The sequence below is a fragment of the Giraffa tippelskirchi genome, chromosome 2, assembly GCF_054371585.1.
Source record: "Giraffa tippelskirchi isolate mGirTip1 chromosome 2, T2T-mGirTip1v1.2.pri, whole genome shotgun sequence".
Lineage (NCBI taxonomy): Eukaryota > Metazoa > Chordata > Mammalia > Artiodactyla > Giraffidae > Giraffa > Giraffa tippelskirchi.
Genome location: NC_137276.1, coordinates 143,821,412 through 143,847,239, shown reverse-complemented (window position 1 = coordinate 143,847,239; position 25,828 = coordinate 143,821,412). Strand labels below are relative to the sequence as shown.

The 25,828-nt window shown below is 36.7% G+C and overlaps 1 protein-coding gene across 2 annotated transcripts in view; it reads right to left on the bottom strand.

Moving 5' to 3' along the window:
- Positions 1–25,828, bottom strand: part of NAALADL2 (N-acetylated alpha-linked acidic dipeptidase like 2) — a 1,599,429-nt gene that overhangs the window by 900,110 nt on the left and 673,491 nt on the right. The gene's annotated exons all lie outside the window — the stretch shown is intronic.

Below are 25,828 nucleotides of genomic sequence, written 5' to 3'. Positions count from 1 at the left end.
GAAATGACATACTTACCATAGTTACTATTGTTACTGGGGCATAAAATGACAGAAAATGCCACCAAGTTAAGAAGTAGGGGTTGAGATGGGGCAGAGAAGAGCAAAGAAGGTCTTCTGATTTCTACTCTGGAGTATTTGTGTCTTCATCACACTGACACTGAGGAAATGTCACGTCTAAGTATACTGCCATATGGCTAGAAGATTTAATTACATGTCTATTTCTTGATTCCACAAATATTGTCAATTTTATACCAAGAACCCTGCTAAATGCTGTACATATAATGAAAAAACACAAAACAAAACCTGTCCTTGTTCTTATAAAAGTTACAGACTAGTTTATTCCCCTAGTTAATGGGTTTCTGAGGTCTGGGTATTTGCATGGACAATGGGGCCAGTTTATTAAAAAATGGTGCAGTGGGAGAGGGGCAGTTTGGAAAGAAATGATTGTAAATTCAGGCTTGGATACATGGATTCAGGAGTCTTTCAAATATCCAAAAATAGATGTTAAATAGGTAGGTGGACATTGGCTGGGTGAGTGGATGTGTATAGAAGTGTGGTGTATGATCATGCACATATGTGCAACCTTTTACAGGTGTAAGATCTATGTAGCTTTGTAAGGTAAAAGTATGAAGTCTAAGTACAGAGTGTTGGTATACATTCGCATTAATTTATTAAACTGTAAAACTAAAGAAATAAAAATGCATGAATAAATGCAAGAATAAGACATGGATGCGTGAGTAGATATGTATGTACACACACACACACATCTCTCAAAGCCAGGTCTGTGTAAGTTAAAGTGGTATGGGAAAATGGAATATACCTTTCCTGCTCTGTATTAAACTCTTGGTACTCAGTAAATGTTTTGCAAATAGAACTTCCTATTGTTAAATCATCATGAACTATTTTATTCTGCTTACCTCTCCAGTAAATTTAAAACTAGAAAAATAGTGGTAAATGGTCAAAATACTCCAGCATAAAGAATACAAAGGAGGATAGCATGTTACCTTTCCTGTGATTCATGACATTCAACTACAAAAAAAATTTACATGAAAAATATACCACATTTAAAATTAGATGCAATGAAACTATAACAGTTTCTAACACCATACACAAAAATAAACTCAAATAGATTAAAGATCTAAACATAAGACCAGAAACTATAAAAACTCCTAGAGGGAAACATAGGTAAAACACTCTCTGACATAAATCACAGCAGGATCTTCTATGACCCACCTCCCAGAGTAAAGGAAATAAAAGCAAAAATAAACAAATGGGACCTAATTAAACTTAAAAGCTTTTGCACAACAAAGGAAACTATAAGCAAGGTGAAAAGACAGCCTTCAGAATGGGAGAAAATAATAGCAAACGAAGCAACAGACAAAGAATTAATCTCAAAAATATACAAGCAACTACTGAAACTCAATTCCAGAAAAATAAACGACCCAATCAAAAAGTGGGCCAAAGAACTAAACAGACATTTCTCCAAAGAAGACATACAGATGGCTAACAAACACTTGAGAAGATGCTCAACATCACTCATCAGAGAAATGCAAATGAAAACCACAATGAGGTACCATTTCACGCTGGTCAGAATGGCTGCTATCAAAAAGTCTATAAACAATAAATGGTGGAGAGGGTGTGGATAAAGGGAACCCTCTTACACTGTTTCTGGGAATGCAAACTAGTACAGCCACTATGGAGAACAGTATGGAGATTCCTTAAAAAACTGGAAGTAGAACTGCCATATGACCCAGCAATTCCACTGCTGGGCATACACACCAAGGAAACCAGAGTTGAAAGAGACACGTGTACCCCAATGTTCATTGCAGCACTGTTTACAATAGCCAGGACATGGAAACAACCTAGATGTCCATCGGCAGATGAATGGATCAGAAAGGTGGTACATATACACAATGGAATATTACTCAGCCATTAAAAAGAATACATTTGAATCGTTCTAATGAGGTAGGTGAAACTGGAGCCTATTATACAGAGTGAAGTAAGCCAGAAAGAAAAACACCAATACAGTATGCTAACCCATATATATGGAATTTAGAAAGATGGTAACAATGACCTTATATGAGAGACAGCAAAAGAGACACAGATGTATAGAACAGTCTTTTGGACTCTGTGGGAGAGGGCGAGGGTGAGATGATTTGAGAGAATAGCATTGAACCATGTATATTTTCATATGTGAAACAGATAGCCAGTCCAGGTTCGATGCATGAGACAGGGTGCTCAGAGCTGGTACACTGGGATGACCCTGAGGGATGGGATGGGGAGGGAGATGGGAGGGGGATTCAGGATGGGGAACACATGTACACTCATGGCAGATTCATGTCAATGTATGGCAAAAACCATTACAATATTGTAAACCATTACAATCTAGCCTCCAATTAAAATAAATAAATTTAAAAAATTAAATTAAATGCAAGAGCTCTACGTAATTCCTTTCAAAATTCTGTTAATAGTGTACTATAAGATATCTGTGTGAATAAAAGTATTTTTTTTCTTTAAAAAGTGTCGTTTTTTTTTTTGGCCAAGAAAAGTACTCTTAAGCCCACAGTTGCATGTGATCTCACCATGTGACTAAATCGACCAACAGAGTTGTTTGTTTTGACTAGGTAGAATATTGCAATCACCCATGGGTAGAATGGCCATGTGTTCTAGTTTGCACAGTCCCAATTGATACCACTTCCCCAACACAATTATCAATAGCACCTTTTTCCCCCTTTTCAAAAATTTCCAAGTTTGCATGACAAATTATTTGCTCACCATATATGTGAAATTCTTTTTAAAAAATAAAAAGTCCTCAGCTTTTATCCAGTTATTCTAAGTCATAGGTCATTTCAATTTGAGGACAATAACCTGTCTAGTCTAAAAGGTACCTCCAGTTTGGTCCCTCAGTTGAGAACTGCTGAGTTAAATTTCATCAAGTTACAGAAATAAAGAAGCATTTGGTGGCAGATATTCACATGCTGAATTCACAACAAGGGCAACTGGATGGCTAGTCTGAAAGTAGTTTGGTGATATCTTTATGGAAGGAAAATAGGAAATTTTGATCCATCAAATGTCTAAACCTGAAGTTGTGAAAACAGCTACAGCTGTGACAGGTGAGTAGTGTGTTGCTCATAATAATGTGGTTCAGACAATCAACTTATGCCTTAGTTAGGTGAGTCTCACCTAAAAGTTAAGTCAACCAACTTTGCATTACTTTATTTGACTTAATATAGAGCTCATTATTAAAACAATTCCATGTAAATGATGTTATTTTTTCATTCTTTAAAGTTTTGTTTTGTAAATTTTCCAAGAATATAAATACACAGATTTTATGTAGTATCCTTCCCACTAATCTGATAAAAATAAGTATTCTACTTCATGATTTTAAATAAAGATGTTATAATATTTATGTTTTATGTTTAAAATGTTATAATATTTATTGATAAATAAACATGATACAATATTTATTTTTGCTCTAACAAGAATCTTGGTTCAAGATTTTGGACTGTGAATGACAACTAAAACTTCTTGCCTGCTTTCTCCTCATCTGAGAGCTCTCTCTTATCAATAATGAGAACCTACATTTTCAGTTAAGTAGTGGGTCAGGGTTAGGAGGGGCTTCAAGAAACATTTGAGTGTTCATTCTCTCTACATTCCTTGCATCTTTCCTCCCTACAGTCTGATTCAGTAACTATCCAGCCCACAGAAGCCTGTAAACATGCAGATCCCCTTGTCTGCTTAACTGAGCTCTTTGCAGACCTACACCAACACCCCTGCTCGGTCACTCCTTAGGACTAGGATGCTTATACCAGCATATAGTCCATTTTGCTGCCCCTTTGCCCAAGAAAGGGGCCCCAACCAGATGCAGAAGCAGGCATGAAGCCACTTGGGTAGGGAATTTCAGGTTCAGGTACACATAGAACACAGTCTTGGGGTAGGGGAACAGTAGGATTCACCTGGATCCATTTACAGGGGAATCACTTGGCCATGGATCCCTGGTTACCTTGCATATATTTGAATAGGCCATGTGGGCAAGGCTTAATCACCTAGGTCATCTAAGTCCTGGTCAAACACCGTGTTATTCTCTGAAAACATGAAAACATAGGAGGCATCAGAGGAGGTGCTACAAAGATCATTTCCTTCCCATCTCCCTATCTCCTCAGGATGTTGTCATGAGATAATTTCCCATTTTCTGGGTTCTGCTGAGGTGTGAAGCTTTCTCTCTCCCCATGCTCTTTTGTTTGGAGTACAGTTACAGGCTATAAACTGCTTAGTCACAGCACAGAAGCATCCCAGCCACAGTGTTTGCCAGGACTCATGCCATTTCATCACATCATCCAGTGCTTTTGGTTCCAGTATCGTCCTGGGGACCAAGGCATGTGGAGAGCTGGCATCTGGTGCATCCTGCTTCTGTTCTCTATGTAAGTAATAAGCTGTCTGAATTTTAAACAGCTTGCTCTTTCTTTATAGGTTGAGTCTTTCAACCTTCTTGACTTCATGGATGAGAAGTATAACTACAAAGACTGGAGCAGGGTCCTAGGAGTAAGGGCTCTGTTGTCAGATCTCAAGCAGGACTGCCTTAGAGGTAGCAGCTCTCAAAAAATGAGAGAGAGCTGAGTATAGAGAACTGACTGTGTGTGGATCCCACTCAAAAAGAAATGACACTACGACTTAAAGCCAGAAGAAGATAGAATTTATTTGAGCGAATTTATGTCATGGTTTTTACTGAATAGGAAAACTGATAAAGAACAGTTTGCAAAACATGATATTGATCAGCAGGAAAATTAGGAAAGTATTTACTATAATATGAGAATATTTTTTAAAAGTAGTAAATAGAAAAAAAAAGTTGCAACACAGTATATCCTATGTGAGCCTGATTTTGTAAGACAAAAGCATAGATTGAAAACTAGTAGTTTTCTTAAAAAAAAAAAAAAATCCATACTGCTGAAAATGACCATAATTACCTTTGTAATTAGAAAAGGAATAAATACAAAATGGATAAGTGTAAAAGGGACAACTATATAAATACAAAAATTGCCAGAAGAGACATTAAAGCAAGAGAAAGATAAACAAGGTAATATTTAGACAAACGAAACATTGAAAACTAATTTAGTGGCATGTTGATTTTAATTAAGATTTTAAACATTTACTTATGCTGGTGCATTTTACCATAAATGAAACAAAAAATAAAAGAATTTATATGCCTTCCAAATTACTGACCTAGTGAAATTGTTGAGTATCACTTCATATTTTAATTAGCTCCTTGATTGTAGGACTACCTGCTTTACCCGCCCTGTCTAAAAAGATCAAAGGCATGCATTCTAGAATTTTTGTAAGCAAATGCTGACAGAGAGGAAGGGGCTACATAAAATGTAGGTAGTTGAGCTGTACCTTAAGAATTCGGATTCAGTCAGTCTGAAGCGAAACCCAGGATTCTGCTTCCCAAATGATTCAGATGCTGAACATCTGGGAAACACTGAGTTGGCCAAAAAGTTCATTTGGGTATTTCCATTAAGTTCTTATAGAAATACCCAAATGATCTTTTTGAACAATCCAATACTTAGAAAGATTCTGAATGAACAAAAGAACTCTAATTAAACATAAATATACATAGTTCTACATTTGGTTTAACCAAATGTTTAAGTTTCTTGAAGTCACATATTTCTAACCAGTGCCTTCTCCAGTTACTTCACACTGATATAATCATTGGTACATTTATCTAAGAATACACCCTTTCTAATTTTTTTTTTTTCCTTGCCAAAGAGAAATCACAGCCTGGGGGAATTTATAAGCCATGTATGTTCTTCTTCTTAATGAGTTTTGATGCTTATTGAGCAACTTTTACAAACAGGAGAATATTATTATTATTTTCACTTGCTCAGTTGTGTCCAATTCTTTGTGACCCCACGTACTGTAGCCTCCAGGCTCCTCTGGCCATGGAATTCTTCACGCAAGAATACTGTAGTGAATAGATATCCCCTTCCCCAGAAGATCTTCCTGACCCAGGGAACAGACCTGGGTCTCCTGCATTGCAGACAGATTCTTTACCATCTGAGCCACCAGGAAAAGCATATCCTTCCTCAATGTTGAGGCAGGAAAAAAGGCGAATAGCATAAAGTCAGGCACTCTTGTCCCTTGTCCCAGACCCTCCACATCTGGTCTTATTATAAATCACCCTCACCTTGACTTGCTGAATGACTGATGGTGGAGTGGTCTTGCTTGTGATCACTTTTATCCACTTTCATTTTCTTCATCCTTCTGTTTCCCACAATTATTAAAGTCTACTTCCACTTAAAGCTATTTTGAGATGCATTTTCTTCTTAAAACTTGCCTATTTAACAAATCAAACCAATTTATCCTACATTTGACCTCTATTGTGTTTATTAGCAACACGACATAAGCAAAGCTCATGTAGAATCTATGTGCTCAAGGATACATTCAGGGGTCCAGTTGGATGTGGGGAGTGACAGGGAGGGATTGGTCACAGAGCAAGTTAATACACTCTTCATTCATTTACTGTGACTTCATTTTATTATTCAGTCATTCAGTTTTCCCAGAATTCTCTCTTGAGCACCTACAACATGCCAGGAATGCTTCTGAGTACTGAAACACAGCAGTCAACAGAATACCCAAGGTGCTTATATTCTAATGAGTACAGATAAACATTAAATAAAGAAATATATAAAAAAAACCACAAAGAAAGAAAATTACAGATCAATATCACTGATGAGTGTAGATGCAAAAATCATCAACAAAATACTAGCAAATCAAATTTAACAATATATTAAAAGGATCATATTTCATGATCAAGTGGGATTTACCCCAGGGATGTAAGGATTTTTTTTTTTAATATCTGCAAATCAATCAGTGTGATACAGCACATTTGCAAATTGAAGACTAAACACCATATGATCATCTCAATAGATGTAGAAAAAGTTTTTGATAAAATTCAACACCCATTTATGATAAATCCTCTAGAAAGTATAGGGAACCTAACTGAACATAATAAAGGCCATATATGACAAACCCACAGCTAACATTATTGTCAAGAGTGAAAAGCTGAAAGAATTTCCTCTAAGATCAGGAACAAGACAAGGATGCCTTCTATTACTACTTTCATTCAGCATAGTATTGGAGGCAAAAGACCTATAGTCCGAAAACAGTAAGATTCAGATGAAAGAAATCAAAGATGATACAAACAGATGGAAAGATATACCATGTTCTTGGATTAGAAGAATCAACATTATCAACATGACTATACTACACAAGACAACCTACAGACTCATGCAATTCATAATAAGTTATTGATTGCATTTTTTCTAGAACAAATTTTTAATTTGTGTGGAAATATAAAAGACCTGGAAAAGCCAAAGCAATTCTAAGAAAGAATAATGGAGCTGGAGGAATCAATCTCTCCAAATTCAGACTATATTACAAAGCTGCAGTCATTAACACAGTATGACACTGGCACAAAGACAGAAATCTTGATCAATGGAACAGAATAGAAAGCCCAGAAATAAACCCATGAACATATGGTCAGTCAATCTGACAAAGGATGAAAGAATATACAATGGAGAAAAGACAGTCTCTTAAACAAATTGTTCTGGGAAAACTGGACAGTTACATGTAAAAACCTAACAGAACATTCTCTAACATCACACACAAAAATAAGCTCAAAATGGATCAAAGACCTAAATGTAAGATTAGAAACTCTAAAACTCTTAGAGGAAAACATAGGCAGAACACTATGACTTAAATTACAGCAGCATCTTTTTTCAACCTATCTCCTAGAGTAATAAAAATAAAACTAAACAAATAGGGCTCAATTAAAACTTTTGTGCAAAGAAAATCATAAACAAAACTAAAAGACAATCCACAGAATGGGAGAAGATATTTGCAAATAATGCAACTGACAAGGGATTAATCTCCAAAATTTCAATATCAAAAAACAAACAACACAATAAAAAAAAAAAAAAATGGGCAGAAGATCTAAAGAGCTATTTCTCCAAAGAAGACACACAGATGTCCAGAAAAGCACATGAAAATATGGGCAACATGGTTAGTTACTAGAAAAATGCAAATCAAAAGTATAATGAGGTATCACCTCACATCAGTCAGAATGGTTACTATAAAAAGTCTACAAAAATTTAACACTGGAATGAGTGTGGAGAAATGGGAACCCTTCTCCACAGTTGGGGGGAATACAAATTGGTAGAATCACGATAGAGAACAGTATGGGGATTTCTTAAAAAAATAAAAATAGAGCTACCATATGATCCAGCAATACTACCCCTAGGCAGATACCCAGAGCAAACCATGATTCGAAAAGACACTCTCACCCTAGTTCTCAGTGCAGCACTGTTTACAGTAGCCAAGACGTGGAAGCACCTAATGTCCATCAACGCAGGAATGGATCAAGAAGATGTGGCACATATATGCCAAGGAATAGTACTCAGGCATTCAAGAGAAATAATTTCATTTGCAGAAACATGGAAAAACCTTGAGATTATCATACTAAGTGATCTAATTCAGACAGAAATGTGGTATCAGACTTATGAGGAATCTAAACAAGATACAAATGAACTTATTTACAAAACAAACAGTTTCACAGACATAAAAAAACAAATTTATGGTTAACAAAAGGGAAAGGGGGAGAGAAATAAACTAGGAATTTGGAAATAACAGATACACACTATTATATTTAAAACAGATAATCAACGAGGACCTACTGTATAGCACAGGAAACTCTAACTCAATACTCTGCAATGGTCTATATAGGAAAAGAATCTTATAAAGAATGGGTATAGGTATATGCATAACTGATTCACGTTGCCATTTACCTGAAACTAACTAAACATTGTAACTCAACTGTAGTTCAATATAAAAGAAATGTTAAAAAACAGTAAACCAACAAAGACATATTGTGTAGCACATGGAGCTCTGCTCAGTGTTATGTGGCAGCCTGGACAAGAGGGGAATTTGGGGGAGAACGGATACATGTATATGTATGGCTATATCTCTTTGTAGATCACCTGAATCTGTCACAGCAATATTAATTGGCTATATCTCAATACAAAATATTTTTTTTTCAAAAAATGACAGTAAAAATAATGCAAATTATTATAAACACTCATTGAATGTTTACTGATGCGAGGTACTATTTTATGTGCTCTGTGTTAACTCACAACAATTTAAGAATTATTATTTTCCATTTTACAGATAAGGGACCTAGGCCCAGAAAGTTTCAGAAACTTTCTCAAGGTCATAAAACAAGCAGTGGAAGCAAAGATTTAAATCTAGGCATTCTGAATCTAGCATTCACCCTTTTAAGTCCTCACTATACCTTATCATCAGTAATAAAAGTATGTGCTCTGAAGAAAAACAAAGCACTGTATGTAGGACAGAGTAATGAAGAACAAGGGTGGCCAGAGAAGGCCCCCTCCAACATTCAGTTTTATAGCCTAATGAAATAAGTCAGGTGAAACTCAATTCGAGTTTCTATTAAAGTTGAAGTAAAACATAACCTGGTGGCTCAGTAGTAAGTCACCTGCCAATGCAGGAGACACAAGAGACATGGGTTTGATCCCTGGGTCAGGAAGATCCCCTGGAGAAGGAAATGGCAACCTACTCCAGTATTCTTGCCTGGGAAATCCAGTGAACAGAGGAAACTGGAGGGCTACAGTCTATGGAGTCACAAAGAGTCAGACATGACTTGGCAACTAAATGACAGCAACAACAGAGACATATTTCAGCCAGAGATCATGATGCCAGACATAACTGCACTTGAGAAACTCTGCACTTGTTGAAGGGATCCATGTCAAGAGTAGATTCATTCTATTTCTGTGGCCTTCTAAGGGTACAGAAGTGGTTCTGGGGCTCCCATGAGGGAGCAGGGGACTAGAAAAGGGGACGATTGTTAGGTCAAGTAAACCAGACAAGTTGAAGGGTGGAGATCCTATACTACAGTTTAAAGATCTTTAAAGAGATAGTGGTATTTTCTTCTGGATATGAGGGAGCAAAGATGAAACTAACAACACATTCATGGCAACCATCATCTCATTAGAGCCTAATTACCATACAGTGGAGCCAGAATCAGGGACTCCTTCCCATTACCTCTTTATTTCCTCAGCTATCCCTCCTCTTTCCCTCCAATCCTAGATGAAAAGAGGTGTCACATGGCCTGATCACATTACCACTTCTTCCTCTAAAACTGTGGGCCACTGTCTTCAGCTCATGCTGATTGGAAAAGAACAGGCAAATCTAAAATATTGAGATTGCATTAATAAACTGAAGTAACAGAGAGTTATGGAGCCTCTCTTAAGGGACAATTAGAGGAAATACTGGAGAAGGCAATGGCAACCCACTCCAGTATTCTTGCCTGGAGAATCCCAGGGACAGAGGAGCCTGGTGGGCCACCATGTACGGGGTCACAAAGAGTCAGACATGATTGAAGCGACTTAGCAGCAGCAGAGGAAATACAGTTGAAAGCACTGATAAGAAAAATAAAACTTCATCCAATTTACTTCTGAATGCATTTAGACTCCTAAATAACTTGGTGACACAATTAAGAAAAAGCTGTAGTAAAATGTCATGAAAAAAGTTGGAGGCAGTATTTTAGTTTTGGGTAGTCTGGAAAACCTCAAAGGAGGAAAATTTTGAGCTAAGATATTTGAACATAGTGAGGAAGTAAAACATGCAAACATCTGAAAGAACTTTTCTGGTAAAAGAAACTTTTAAAAATTCTGGCTATTGGTTGGCTGATTGATTGGATTATATCATATTTGTATCTGTGATAGAAGTTCTATATGGGTGATGCTTGTCTTGACAGTGTAATGTGGAAATGAGGTCTTGAGAAAATTTTGTACATTGAGGACATTCACAAGCAATGAGCAACAAAAGTTTTAATAAAAATCAGAAACCAAATTTTTGAAAATTTAATAGAGTACTCATCATATAGATACCATTAACACATTTGCAAGAAATTAGTTTGTATAGAATACAGCAAAGAATTAGATATATTCTCAATGCAAAATGATATCATTTCATGATTAAGTTTGTTCTAATGTATTTAATAGTTCTCTAGTATATGTAATTTTTAACTATTTAAAATTGAAATATTAATTTAATGGACTATTCTGAAGTCATTAAAGTCATGAATTTGAAGAGTATGGATATATATTAGGTAATATATTTATTGAAAAATTAAGACAAAAATGTAAATGAAGAAAAATGAAAAAAGATATTATCAATCCAGAGTCCAATAATTTGGAAATTTTATATTTTGTTTATATTTCAATCATTTTAAAATTATCTACAGTCAATTTGTGAGGGAGGAGCACAGTGTGTGTGTATGTATATATATGCATATTTATATATACAATTCCTAATACATTGATTATGCATAATCTTTTAATTCTTCAGTGAAACTAAATGTGTTCAAATATAGCAGCTAACAGCAAACTCTGCAATTTTATACTTCCTTAAAGATTTATACTATTTTATACTTCCTTATGGAGAAGGCAATGGCGCCCCACTCCAGTACTCTTGCCTGGAAAATCCCATGGATGGAGGAGGCTGGTAGGCTACAGTCCATGGGGTCACGAAGAGTTGGACACTACTGAGCGACTTCATTTTCACTTTTCACTTTCATGCGTTGGAGAAGGACATGGCAACCCACTCCAGTGTTCTTGCCTGGAGAATCCCATGGACGGGGGAGCCTGGTGGGCTGCCGTCTGTGGGGTCTCACAGAGTCGGACATGACTGAAGCAACTTAGCGGCAGCAGCAGCATACTTCCTTAAAGATTTATACTAACACAGATAAGATTTCCCTTTAATCTTCTTAAATTTACAAGGAGTTTTTTGATTTATAAAAAGTTATTCAGAATTTACAAACTAATTTTGCAAATTCCACACAGTGCTAATTGTAAATCAATAACTAATCTTAAACAAAGCAGAAGTTTGTTTTAACTCCTTGCTTTGTTCTTGGGAATGCAGAAACTAAAAACCCAATCAAATCTGCCCTGAAGCCTTTTAAACTTGCTTTTATTTTTGACTCCTATTTTATCATTCACTAGTCTCCATGATGTGGAACACAACTGTCAAAGTAAGTGCTTGAATTTCAGATCAGTCATTTGCCTCATTATGACATGCATTTACAGGAATCAAACAAAAGATGAAAAAAGCATTAGGAGATATCTTAATTTTTAGGAAAGAAACAAAAATCATTTATATGCAACTTGTACACTAAGGTAATATCGATAACAAAACTTAACAGACTGAAGTACCATTCTCCTTAAAGGTCCATTTTTAAATGAGAGGAAAGCATAGCTAGCAGCAAACATCTTATTAAACAACAAGTGTGCAAATCCAAAAGGCAGAAGCCTCTAGGGCCATGTTAATTATCTCAGGGTCACAGGCATTAAGAATACTGTCTGGCAGTTTCTAAGGTAGTCAGATGGCAGTGCCAGCTCACAAGTATCCCCAAGGTCTTGCAGTTACAGCACTGTCATATTTCAAATGACAGGTAATACTTATGAACACGCCGACACTAACCTCCTCAATTATAGTCAATGTCAAGGTTTTACAAATGGAGGAACTACTAATTTCTAACATATATATTGCCTGACAAAAAGTACTTTATAAAAATAAGTGTTTAAAGTGTCTACTGCAAGATGCTAAAAAAAATTTTGGAATGTTCACACCAAGATTCTTTGACCATTTTTCTTCCTGGGGGTGGAAAACATATTTTCTTTTATAATAAGTATCATTTTTGTAACATTTATAGCACAAGAAAACTTTAAAGCAGTTTAATGTGTCTGAATGCTGCTTTCCTTGCCTATAATGACATTTTATCACAAGATATTTCAAGTTAGATTTAATTCATTTTCAATATAAAATTAAATTAGAAATGTATACTTATTTGATATATAGACATGTTATTTCATCAAATTACATTTTTCCTACTTTTTACTAGGATGACATTTTTCTGTCTTTGTTTGTGAAAATTTGCACCTGATGTGCTGGCTCTGTTAACACCTCTTCTTTCCAGCTTTTGTTCTACTTGTAAACCCCCTTAATAGACCACAGAGATTCCCTCGGATGTCAGCCTATGTTTCCAGTAATCCTCACATGGCTCAACTTTTGACAAGGAAACAGAACTCTCACTTAGAATCAAGCTTAATACTCCAAATTGTTAAAATTAAAGTAATATGCCTGAGATTAAGCTCCAAGGAAAATGTTACCTTTACCTGAATGGACATTGCTAAGGGAAGTATTGGGTTTCTATGGTGCAGGAAAGCTGAACTATGCTTTAAAGTTTTGGACGCGTAGCTGAAAAGACAACTTTCATCTTCCATAGAAAGTTATCAATCAAGGGTTCATAAACCATTGATAGTCTTCAAATGTGAAACTGCATGCATATTTTGTTTTTATACAAAGATGCACAGTTTTCTGGGGAGAGTGTATAATATTCATCTACTTCTTACAGGTATCTATAACGCCACAATTTAAATTATTAAAATATATAATATATGGGACTTTTTATTCCCTAAGAATATTCACATAAATGAAAAATATAGAAACAGATTGAAATGAGAGACTCATTTAAAAACAGATTGAAGTGAGAGACTCAATTAAGACTCAACTAAGAGTTTTAATTTGCAAATCACAGAATATTGATTTTTTCCAAAACCTGTTTGATAAAAAAACCACTGAGAGTTGAAGTAGTTAAGTATTATACTTATTTAGATTCTGATTATGTGCTTATATGTTTTTAGAAAATTTATTTTATGAATTTAACACTATTTAGGAAACAGCAACATTCCTTTAGTAATTTGGAAGACATTCTAATTTTTTTTTAAGTATAAAAGTGTTTAGATTATAGGGAAAACAAACTTCTGAGGTAAAATTTTCATGAAAATCTTTAATATTTACTTGAAAATTCATTTAAAATATCTGAAATCTTGGTCTGAATTAATGAACCTCATACAGTTACCTCTGGTCCTGAGAATAATACAAAATTAGCTTTAAAATCCTGTCCTGTCAAGGACACGTTAGAAGTCTTAATTCTGTCTTTGATTGTGTGTCAAAGATGTAACAATCCTTCTTAGGAATGTATTTAGAGATTTTCATATTTTAAAGTGAGTAAAAATATAAAATAAAGAAATGATTAAATCATAGCAGTGTCTGCTCTTTTGGGTAGAAGTGTTTCTACTTTGTGATATATATATTTCAGACTAACTTCCCCTCAGAGTAAAAGATGCTTTTAAAATTGCTTTGGTTTGTTGAAGCAGAAGGAATTGGTGACTCAAACATTCCAAGGAAGAAGATGAGGATCACCTCACCTTGTTTCTTTTTGATTGGCACAGGAAACCTTTTACTCTGTTAAGTGATACCTGCTCTCTTTGCAGATATGGAGCTGCTCACATCTAGATTGTAAAGTTTCTGCAGGTTAATTTCAGCTTCTGGCTAAAATGCCCTTGTTTGTATTGACTTGCATTGCCTTCTTACAGGCGAATAATTCCAGATACAGTTTTAGGTCAGTTCCATCTAGATACAAGATAAAGGGTTCAAAAACAAATGAATAGAAGCCACTTTACTTTAGCTAGGTGATCAAAATAAATGCCCGCTCTGACCTGAAAGCTTAAAAAAACAACCATTTGCCATTTTAAGGTGTTGCACATGAGCCTGGGTCACTGCCAAAAATATGAAATTCTAAGTAAGGGCAAGCAAAGTACTCCCTACCAGTGTTTTATCTTTCCCATGTCCTTTTAGACTAAAGATACACTATATTTAAGACTAACTTTCAACAGCATATATATTCTCCTTATGGAATAAAGAGAGAGGTTGTGAAGCCAAAGGATTTGGAGAAGAGCATATTGAATGCTCAAATTATCTTAATTTGGAATTAACATGGTCTCATCAGGGTTATCAGAGCTAAATTTTTATTGTCATTTAAGCATCTGGTCGCAAAGCCTTTTCAATTGAACTGATTATAGTACATAATGAAGCCACATTTTTTTTTTTTTCCTGTAACTGTCCTGATTTGGTAGAGAATTTGTGAAAATGTGTTTGCAGTTAAAACTGGAATGTGATTTTGGGGTTTATACAGTATTTTTCCACCTGTGCTACTTTGGATCTGGAAACATTTAAGAAGTTACTGGTGTATAACTTCATTTTTCATCAATTGGCACTAATTTTATTCTTTTATTAGATATATTTGCACCTGCTATAATCAAAAGCAACACACAAGAAGTGAACATATGAAGATTTTGTTTCATGGAGGAACACAGTGTCTTGTGTTTGCACGCCACATGTGTGTATATAAGGCAAAATGTTAATATCTTTTCCAAGTGTGGCACTTGAAGAAATAAAGAATACACAAACCCAAATTCTCCAAATCCATCCACTCATCCTTCACTGAAATAGATGCAGAAATAATGCTGATGCTTGGTGGTTCCTATTGGGATCATTGCCATATGCAGAGGATTCCATATGCTAGGGACAGAGGAAACGCTGAAGGCCGAATTCAGCCTGTTCTGTCAGGCAGGCTCATGAGTTTTCAAAATAATCCACTGGAATCTCTGCAGGTGTGCTCCCAGTGCGCCAGTCACCTCCAGCCCTTACTGCCATACACCCAGCCTCATCTGGCGTTTGAGCTGCTTTGCACCTAAAGATATTGGAGTTAGGTACCTCTGTTAGGCAGTCTTTTCCCCTTACTTTAAACCATAGATGATTTTTCATTTTTAATGGGAAGACAGTGCTTTCCCAGTGGGTTGGCAACTTGGACTTTCTGGGTACACTCCCTAGTTTCCTGCCCACTTGTAGCCAAATACTTATCTCTTGCTCATTCTTCAAAACTGTCACTGACCTCCAAATTACATGAGACTGTGCCTAGAGGTGTGTATTTTCTCATCAATAGCACCTGGAACTTTATGAGCCTATGCAATCTGCACAAATTTTTTTTCAGTAAAGAATTTTTCTTCTATTGTTAATAATCCATTTGTTCGAATGGCTAGAGGGAGATAGAATCAAGACGGAGAAATAGTAAAAACAGACTTGAATTTTCCCCTAAAACACTTTTCAGATTCTGTAATTTCTCCATTAAAAGAAATAGTTCTAGTGTCTTCTATTAAAATAATATTTTTGCAATCTTATGCACTTAACATTTACAACTCCTTCCTTTATTCATCTGAAGACACCTCTTGACCAAGTTTGGAAATCTATAGCTATAGAACATTTAGAAAGTTTTGACAATACTGTCAGCAGCTGCCGAAACTGTGTACTTTAAACACTTCATTTAATACATACAATGACTCTATGGGAGATATTATCTCTTTCTGATGAACAAATACAATCAAGAGGAGTCAAGTAGCCTGATGTATATCATACAAGAATACAGTAGAGCTAGAGCTAGAGTTTGTTCCTAAAGGAAATAAATCTTGAATATTCACTGGAAGGACTGATACTGAAGCTCCAATACTTCGGCCACCTGGTGGGAGGAGCCGAGCCTTTGGAAAAGACCTTGATGCTGGGAAAGACTGAAGGCAAAAGGAGAAGGGGGTGACAGAGGATAAGATAGTGTTACCAACTCAATGGACTTGAAATTGAGCAAATTCTGGGAGATAGCTGACAGAGGAGTCTGGTACGCTACAGTCCATGGGGTCACAAAGAATCAGACAAGACTTAGCAACTGAAGAACAGTGACAAGAGTTGGTGTATGCTTGACTTCAAAGGTGGTTCTCTCCACCACCCAACATCATGTCTCATCATTTGACAGCTTCTCAATGGGTGGTACTGGCCAAGTTTACCCATCCCTGACACAAGATGCATGCACATAAGGATCTTTTTCAAATACCTGCTGCTCATTCAAACCCTCATCGCGACCCGGAGTTGAGTGAGACATTTTGCCATTCTCCATTGGAGATGCCCTAACATCATCTTTACATGAGTTTGAGCAAGAACAGGGAAGCTTGGTGTGCTATAGTCCGTGGGGTTGCAAAGAATCGGACACAACTGAGCAACTGAACAACAACATAAAAGCAAATCACTGGATTATAGTCTGAATATCTAGAATCAAAACCCAACATTATTATCAACTGAAGTGAATAAAGTGGAATTTAATTCAAATTCAGTTTTTGAAATGTAGCACTTTAGTTATCTAACTTAAATCATCTCTAAAGGTAACAGATGCTTTTAGACACATTTGCTCTTGTTCTTGTACCTAATAAACATTTTTATACATGAAATGCTATTTGCCTGCTTGCGTAGGTGGCTGTACCACCCTCAGACTCATCTCTTTTATTGTTGCATATCACTTAAGAATCACAGAGACCCGATTAGATCTCAGTTCTTCAAAATGTATATGTTGCTCTGACAACAGAAAGCTGCTACCCTCACTAGAGTGTATGCTATTCTGTCAACTTATCTTCAGCTTATTAAAAAGAAAAATCAAAAAAATATTAGTACTACTCTTTTTCAGTCTTTTATCTTTTTTCCTAAACTATGAAAGTAAATGTCTTCAACTTTTTAAAAGTTCATGCCTTTTTTACTCTGATACACACAATAATATTTTGAAAAAAGTGAAAAATTTTACCCTTACATAAGCCATTTAGTTTCTTATCCTTTGTTACAGGACTTCTAATCAAATTTACTACCAAGAAATAGAACAAGTTTGCATTTTCTCTTTAAGAGATCACTCATGGATCAGGTAGCTTCTATTCCAAGTTACTATACAAAAGTTACTACTTTTGCCTTTTCACATTTTCATAGTTCACTCTTTGATGCTGTTTAGTTAATTGATGCTATTTAGTTAATTCAATTATTGTCATTTTTTTTCTTTTTTCTTTTTTTTTTTTTTGCTAATTTTCTTTTACTTGAGCTTTTGTCCTTCAAGAAAGCAAACTTTTATAACCATAACTGACACTCATCATACATTACTTTATGAGTCAGAATTTTAATACAAGCAAGTTTATTTTTGTCAGCTTTCTCAAATGCTTCAACTTACAAAGATCATATAGGATATTTTTATAAAGAGTTAAATGTTATTTATTTAGGTCTGAAAAATATTTTGATGGGCAGAAGATCATATTGAAAATTTTTCAGATAAAAATAGAAGTAGCTTAAGTCCAACAAAAATTAAAAAAAAAAAAAATCTCACAACCCTCTTATCAGCCAAAACAACCAACTCTAGGTAATTTAGGATCTGTGTATGGTCTGAATGCTCATATCCCCCCAAAACTGTACATTGAAATCCTAGTGACCAATGAGACAGTTTGGTCTTTGGGAGGTGGTTTCCCTGGTGGCTCAGAGGCTACCTTCTGGGCTCAGATGGTAAAGAATTTGCCTGCAATGCAGAAGACCCAGGATCGATCCCTGGGTTGGGAAGATCCCCTGGAGAAGGGAATGGAAACCCACTCCAGTATTCTTGCCTGGAGACTTCCATGGTCAGAGGAGCCTGGCAGGCTACAGTCCGTGGGGTCGCAAAGAGTTGGACATGACTGAGCAACTAATACTTTCACTTTTCACTTAGATAATAAAGTGGCATCCTCATCAATGAGATTAATGTTCTCATAAAAGAGATTTCATAGAGCTCCCTAGCCCCCTACCATGTGAGGATACTAGAAATCTGCAACCTGGAAGAGGGCTCTCTATTGACCATGCTGGCACCCTGATTTCAGATTTCTGGCCTCTAGAACTGTGAGAAATAAGTTCTGTTATTTTTAAGCTACTCAGATTGTGGTGTTCTTAGCCTGAAGGACTAAGACAAGGTTATTAAAAGGTATAAATCTGAGAGTTCTTCTACAGCAGATACAGAGTCATACTCTTTTTTATCCCCAGGGTCTAGTAGAGAGTCAGACCCAAGGTAGGCACCCCACAAATTTTGAATGTATGCATAAATGGATCACTTAAGATGATGCCAGTGGAAAATGTGCTTTGAGCCGCTTTTCCCTAGAAAGATTGATTTCTACTGATCCATTGATATATTCCCAGCCAATCTCCCTTGGCCAAAGCATGCCTTTGAGAGTTGGCAGGCTAGGTCTTGGTGTTTAGTCTCTGGCCAGAAACAGAATCAAAGGTAACTGGACTGTAAAGGGTATTAATCTCTTGACCCTGGTCTTATTAACTCCATGCTTTAACTAACTGAGTTAACCAGCCATGGCTACAGGGAGCAGCAACATTCATAACCTCTAATTATGCCATTCTCTCTAACTGTCCAAATGTTATAGACTTGGATGAGAGGCACATTTGAAAAGACATTAATGGCATAGCATATGTTACATTGTAAGTCTGTATCCAAGCCAAAATTAGAACCCTTTTTTAGATATCCAGTGCTCTATTCTCTGAAATCAAGTAGTCTATTAAGGTCCTTAAAATTTCTATATTAGAACTTATAGCCCCCCACCAAATCCAGGAGCATTCTATTAACAGTCATGTGGTATTTTTTAGTACCCTTATAATATCCAGCTTCTTCAAAGGCAAAACAAATTATCTTGCAATCAATGGATTTTACAGCATTGAATCTATCAATTAGAAAACAATGATAAAATACCTATGAGAAAGGTTCACTTCCACATTCCTCCTGGATAAAATTATGACAAATATTTGTTCTTTTCAAGGAATTTACAACCGAATCTTAAAAAAAATGAGGTGTAGATACAGAAATATAAGTACTCATCTCACCCAAACACAACTATCAGAGAACAATGTGATATGCAAGAAGGCACAGAAGGCAGTTTTGCAGGTAAGAAGGACTGAATTCAGAAGACTGCAAATAAGATTATATGGAAAAGATATGGCAGTTTTATGTGTCTACAAGTTCAATATGAAACACTTGAGGAGAAAGACAAACCACTCCATTCTTTATTATAGCACGTACATGGATTTTTTATTATTCTTACTATATTATTGTCCCTAATAACTTGTGAACTATTTGAAGATCATAGTTGAATTTCTTTTTATCTCTGGGTACCCAAGACATAGCACAGTACTGCGTTTTTTGTTAGTTTAACAAAATTTGTTCAGTTATTTATTGAACATGAATACTTTGTGCCAGACATTGGGAACAAAGGGTTTAACTAAAGAGACATGATCCCTGCTCAACAAGTTTACAGTCTTGTGAAAAAAAGAAGGCATGGATGAAGGAATAAGGGAATGTATTAGGCATGTACAATGAACAGCATCTACTTCCCAATTCTTTCTCCTTTTTATCAGAAACTTCTTTCATCTGCTGGAGACTCTGGTGCATCATCTTTCCCCAATTATTAAGAAAATGCAGGAAAGTTCATCTCCTATTCCTGTTTTATCCCTACTAGTCAAGAAAGTTCAGCCAAGTTTTATGTTCTAGGTCAATATTTTGAAAAGGATAGTGGTTTTTTCTCTCCCCAGAGACAAAATGTATTACAATATTGAATATGTTTTTACAAATCACACTGTCTAGAGGTGCTAATATCTTTCCTGGAGGTAGGTAGCCCTGGCCAGGAATCCTAGAGGCAGAAGCCATTTGGAGAGAGTAGGAGAAACAAGAGAAGAGAAACCAGGTAGTTCAGATATTCACGTGAAGGGACTGAAGAGTCTTTGGAGGTGTGTGAACTGGTAAGTGGAGACATCAGAGTAACATTTTGAGATGGTAATCCACCAGTTACACAGTCAATGTTGTTACAAATAAACTTAAGACAAGGAAGACTCTTAAGGACCCTACTGTAGTATAGTTCAAGGACAAACTTTCATTGCCTAACCAATGATGGTTACATAGGTACTAGAAATACAACTAAGGATTTTAGCCCGGGGCTGGGTAAATTGGTAGTGCCACAAAGGAAATCAGATCCATCAGGAAAAGCAGCAATTTGGAATTAGGAGAGAATAAGAGAATCGAGAGAGTAAGAGAATCAAGAGAAGAACTTATTTTTTAAGTATAATTGAATGCAGTTATATAGAGTTCTATGATTAAAGCAGTGAAGATAGATCAGTTTAAAATTTACAAATGTCAAGTGGAAGCATTCTTTTCATGCTAAAGTTCTTTACAAATCTTATTATAAACAGTAACATAATGTTCAACAACTGAGAAGTAACTTCTCACTTCCTGGAAATGAGCAAGAACCAAGACCTACCGATCCTTCATATATACTATAGTAATATAAATCATGAAAGTGTTCTTGCTCAGCTGGGTCTGACTGCCAGGCTCTTCTGTCCATGGAATTCTTCAGGCAAGAATACTGGAGTGGGTTTCCAGTTCCTTCTTCAGGAGATCTTCCCAACCCAGGGATTGAATCCAGGTCTTCCACATTGCAGGCAAATTTTTTACCATCTGAGCCACCAGGGAAGCTTGGAACAATTAGTGCTGGACCCTATGGCAGAATGTGGGCCCTGAATGCCAAATACTTTGCATGCCCCAATAGAGTCTATGAGTTTCCAACATTCATTCATTCATCCATTCACTCACATATGTGAACTGAACTCTTATTATGTATAATATATTGTGCTGGACTCTGGAATTTAGTCAAGAAATAGGAGAGATGTGGTCCCTGCTCTCATGGAGGTCACATATTTCCTGGACTGAAAAAAGCTTCTTTGTTTTTCCCAATGGCATACAATGAAACCTTCTCCCTACAGATGTCTCAGGCTGACACAGGAAATTATCAGGCATGTAAATTTTGGAGGTGACTAATTGAAGCCACATAACAAACAAACATTATAAATATACTGAGTAATATTTGATGCTGCAGAATGGACTCTGCCTCCTTGCATCCATAGATTCAGGGAACCCAGATTAATGCCATTTTTAAGTAGGATACAGTTATGCTCTGCAACTGCTTCCATAGTTCCACAGGGGAAATGGAAGGAGAGAAGAAGCTAAAAATGATAAGTGAAATTAGATCATTGGGAAGCTCATAACTTAAGTTTATACCATTTGGTCAGTTTTCTAATGGCTCTAACTTAATGATTCAATTAGTTTCCTGGGAACAAGGATAAGTGCATGTTCAATGTTCTGTATCATATCACTGATGAGAATCTGCCAAAACCATGTCTAGCTGAAGCTTATGAGCAATGAAACTAAAAAATACTTTACAGTTGTTATAGTTCCACTATGAGTAGATAGAGGAATACGTGGTGGTTGACAATAAAAATAAGTAGAAATTATTACACAGAATTGTTTTCTCAATTATTTTCTTAGTGGATAATAATCATCTTCATCATCATTCAACACACTGAACATCTACCACACGTAAGGCAGATACTGTGTTCAGCATTGTAAATGGGATAAAGATGACCTGAGGTGTGTTTTACATCAACAACCTTGAGAGGCAACCTAATATAATTAAATAAATAGCAGTGTAGGCCACATAATTCATACAAATATTAGAGATATAAATCATGATAGCAGAAGTGATGCAATATTATGTCATACAGTAGTCACGAGCGAAGATGGAGACTATGGTGGTTCATTAGCTAAACTATATTTCACAAAATATAAAAGGAAATCAGGAGACTGCCTCTTTCCAGAAGATGAATAGGCAGAAAAATGTTAAATGCTTTGGTGTGAACACTTGTCAAAAGAGATAAACCTCCAATAAGATTACCATTTTAGTGGCCTGCCTTTATGCAATGATTTTCCTAAGTAAGGCTAATTATAACAATGGGTATAAAACACTGGTAGTTTGTAATGAGGGTGCTATGTAAACTTTTCATGTTCTTTTGAAATTTTCTGGCTCTTAAATGTAAGGAATTACTTCTCTTATATACAGAGAAGAAAATGTAGAAATGCGACACATTTCACTTTTAATAATTGAATGCCATAAAATGTATGGTAGTAAAAGAGACCCGCGTCCAAGGTAAGAGAAACCCAGGTAAGATGGTGGGCACTGAGAGAGGGGACCGAGGGGCAGAAATGATGAAACTACAGTCAGAGACAACCAGCCAATCTGATCACATGGACCACAGCCTTGTCTAACGCAATGAAACTAAGCCATGCCGTATGGGGCCACCCAAGATGAACAGGTCATGGTGGAGAGATCTCACAGAATGTGGTTCACTGGAGAAGGGAATGGCAAACCACTTCAGTATTCTTGCCTTGAGAACCCCATGAACAGTATGAAAAGGCAAAAAGATAGGACACTGAAAGATGAACTCCCCAGGTTGGTAGGTGCCCAATATGCTACTGGACATCAGTGGAGAAATAACTACAGAAAGAATGAAGGGATGGAGCCAAAGCAAAAACAACATCCAGTTGTGAATGGAACTGGTGATAGAAGCAAGATTTGATGCTGTAAAGAGCGATATTGCATAGGAACCTGGAATGTCAGGTCCATGAATCAGGGAAAATTGGAAGCGGTCAAACAGGAGCTGGCAAGAGTAAACATCGACATTCTAGGAATCAGTGAACTAAGATGGACTGGAATGGGTGAATTTAACTCAGATGACCATTATATCTACTAGTGTGGGCAGGAATCCCTTAGAAGAAATGGAGTAGCCATCATAGTCAACAAGAGAGTCCGAAATGCAGTACTTGGATGCAATCTCAAAAACGACAGAATGATCTCTGTTCATTCCCAAGGCAAATCATTCAACATCACGATAATCCAAGTCTATGCCCTGACCAGTAATGCTGCAGAAGCTGAAGTTGAACAGTTCTGTGAAGACCTACAAGACCTTCTAGAACTAACACCAAAAAAAGATGTCCTTTTCATTACAGGGGACTGGAATGCAAAAGTAGGAAGTCAAGAAACACCTGGAATAACAGGCAAATTTGGCCTTGGAGTCCAGAATGAAGCAGGACAAAGGCTAATAGAATTCTGCCAAGAGAACACACCAGTCATAGCAAACACCCTCATCCAACAACACAAGGGAAGACTCTACACATGGACATCACCAGATGGTTGACACCAAAATCAGATGGATTATATTCTTTGCAGCCAAAGATGGAGAAGCTCTATACAATCAGTAAAAACAAGACCAGGAGCTGACTGTGGATCAGATCATGAATTCCTTATTGCCAAATTCAAACTGAAATTAAAGAAAGCAGAGAAAACCAGTAGACCATTCAGGTATGACCTAAATCAAATCCCTTATGACTATACAGTAGAAGTGAGAAATAGATTTAAAGGACTAGATCTGATAGACAGAATGCCTGATGAACTATGGATGGAGGTTCGTGACATTGTAGAGGAGACAGGAATCAAGTCCATCCCCAAGAAAAGAAACGTAAAAAAGCAAAATGGCTGTCTGAGGAGGCCTGACACATAGCTGTGAAAAGACTGGAAGTGAAAAGCAAAGGAGAAAAGGAAAGATATATCCATTTGAATGCAGAGTTCCACAAAATAGGAAGGAGAGATGAAAAAGCCTTCCTCAGGGATCAATGCAAAGAAATAGAGGAAATCAATAGAATGGGAAAGACTAGAGATTGCTTCAAGAAAATTAGAGATACGAAGGGAACATTTCATGCAAAGATGGCCTCAATAAAGGACAGAAATAGTAGAGACCTAACAGAAGCAGAAGATATTAAGAAGAGGTGGCAAGAATACACAGAAGAGCTGTACAAAAAAGATCTTCATGACCCAGACAACCACGATGGTGTAATCACCTACCTAGAACCAGACATCCTGGGATGTGAAATCACGTGGGCCTTAGGAAGCATCACTATGAACAAAGCTAGTGGAGGTGATGGAAATCCAGTTAAGCTAATTCAAAACCTGAAAGATGATGCTGTGAAAGTGCCACACTCAATATGCCAGCAAATCTGGAAAACTCAGCAGTGGCCACAGGACAGGAAAAGGCCAGTTTTCATTCCAATCCCAAAGAAAGGCATTGCCAAAGAATGCTCAAACTACCACACAATTGCACTCATCTCACACGCTAGTAAAGTAATGCTCAAAATTCTCCAAGCCAGGCTTCAGCAATACGTGAACCATGAACTTCCAGATGTTCAAGCTGGTTTTAGAAAAGGCAGAGGAACCAGAGATCAAATTGCCAACATCCGATGGAACATTGAAAAAGCAAGAGAGTACCAGAAAAATATCTATTTCAGCTTTATTGACTATGACAAAGCCTTTGACTGTGTGGATCAAAACAAACTGTGGAAAATTCTGAAAGAGATGGGAATATCAGACAACCTGACCTGCCTCTTAGGAAACCTGTATGCAGGTCAGGAAGCAACAGTTAGAACTGAACATGGAACAACAGACTGGTTCCAAATAGGAAATGGAGTACGTCAAGGCTGTATATTGTCACACTACTTATTTAACTTATATGTAGAGTACCTCATGACAAACGCTGGGCTGGATGAAGCACAAGCTGGAATCAAGATTGCTGGGAGAAACATCAGTAACCTCAGATATGCAGATGACACCAACTTTATGACAGAAAGTGAAGAACTAAAGAGCCTCTTGATGAAAGTGAAAGGGGACAGTGAAAAAGTTGGCTTAAAGCTCAACATTCAGAAAACTAAGATCATGGCATCCGGTCCCATCACTTCATGGCAGATAGATGGGGAAACAGTGGAAACAGTGGCTGACTTTATTTTTCTGGTCTCCAAAATCACTGCAGATGGTGATTGCAGCCATGAAATTAAAAGATGCTTACTCCTTGGAAGGAAAGTTATGACAAACCTAGACAGCATATTAAAAACCAGCGACATTACTCTGCCAACAAAGGCATGTCTAGTGAAGACTATGGTTTTTCCAGTGGTCATGTATGGATGTGAGAGTTGGACTATGGAGAAAGCTGAGTGCCGAAGAATTGATGCTTTAGAACTGTGGTGTTGGAGAAGACTCTTGAGAGTCCCTTGGACTGCAAGGAGGTCCAACTAGTCCATCTTAAAGGAGATCATTCCTGG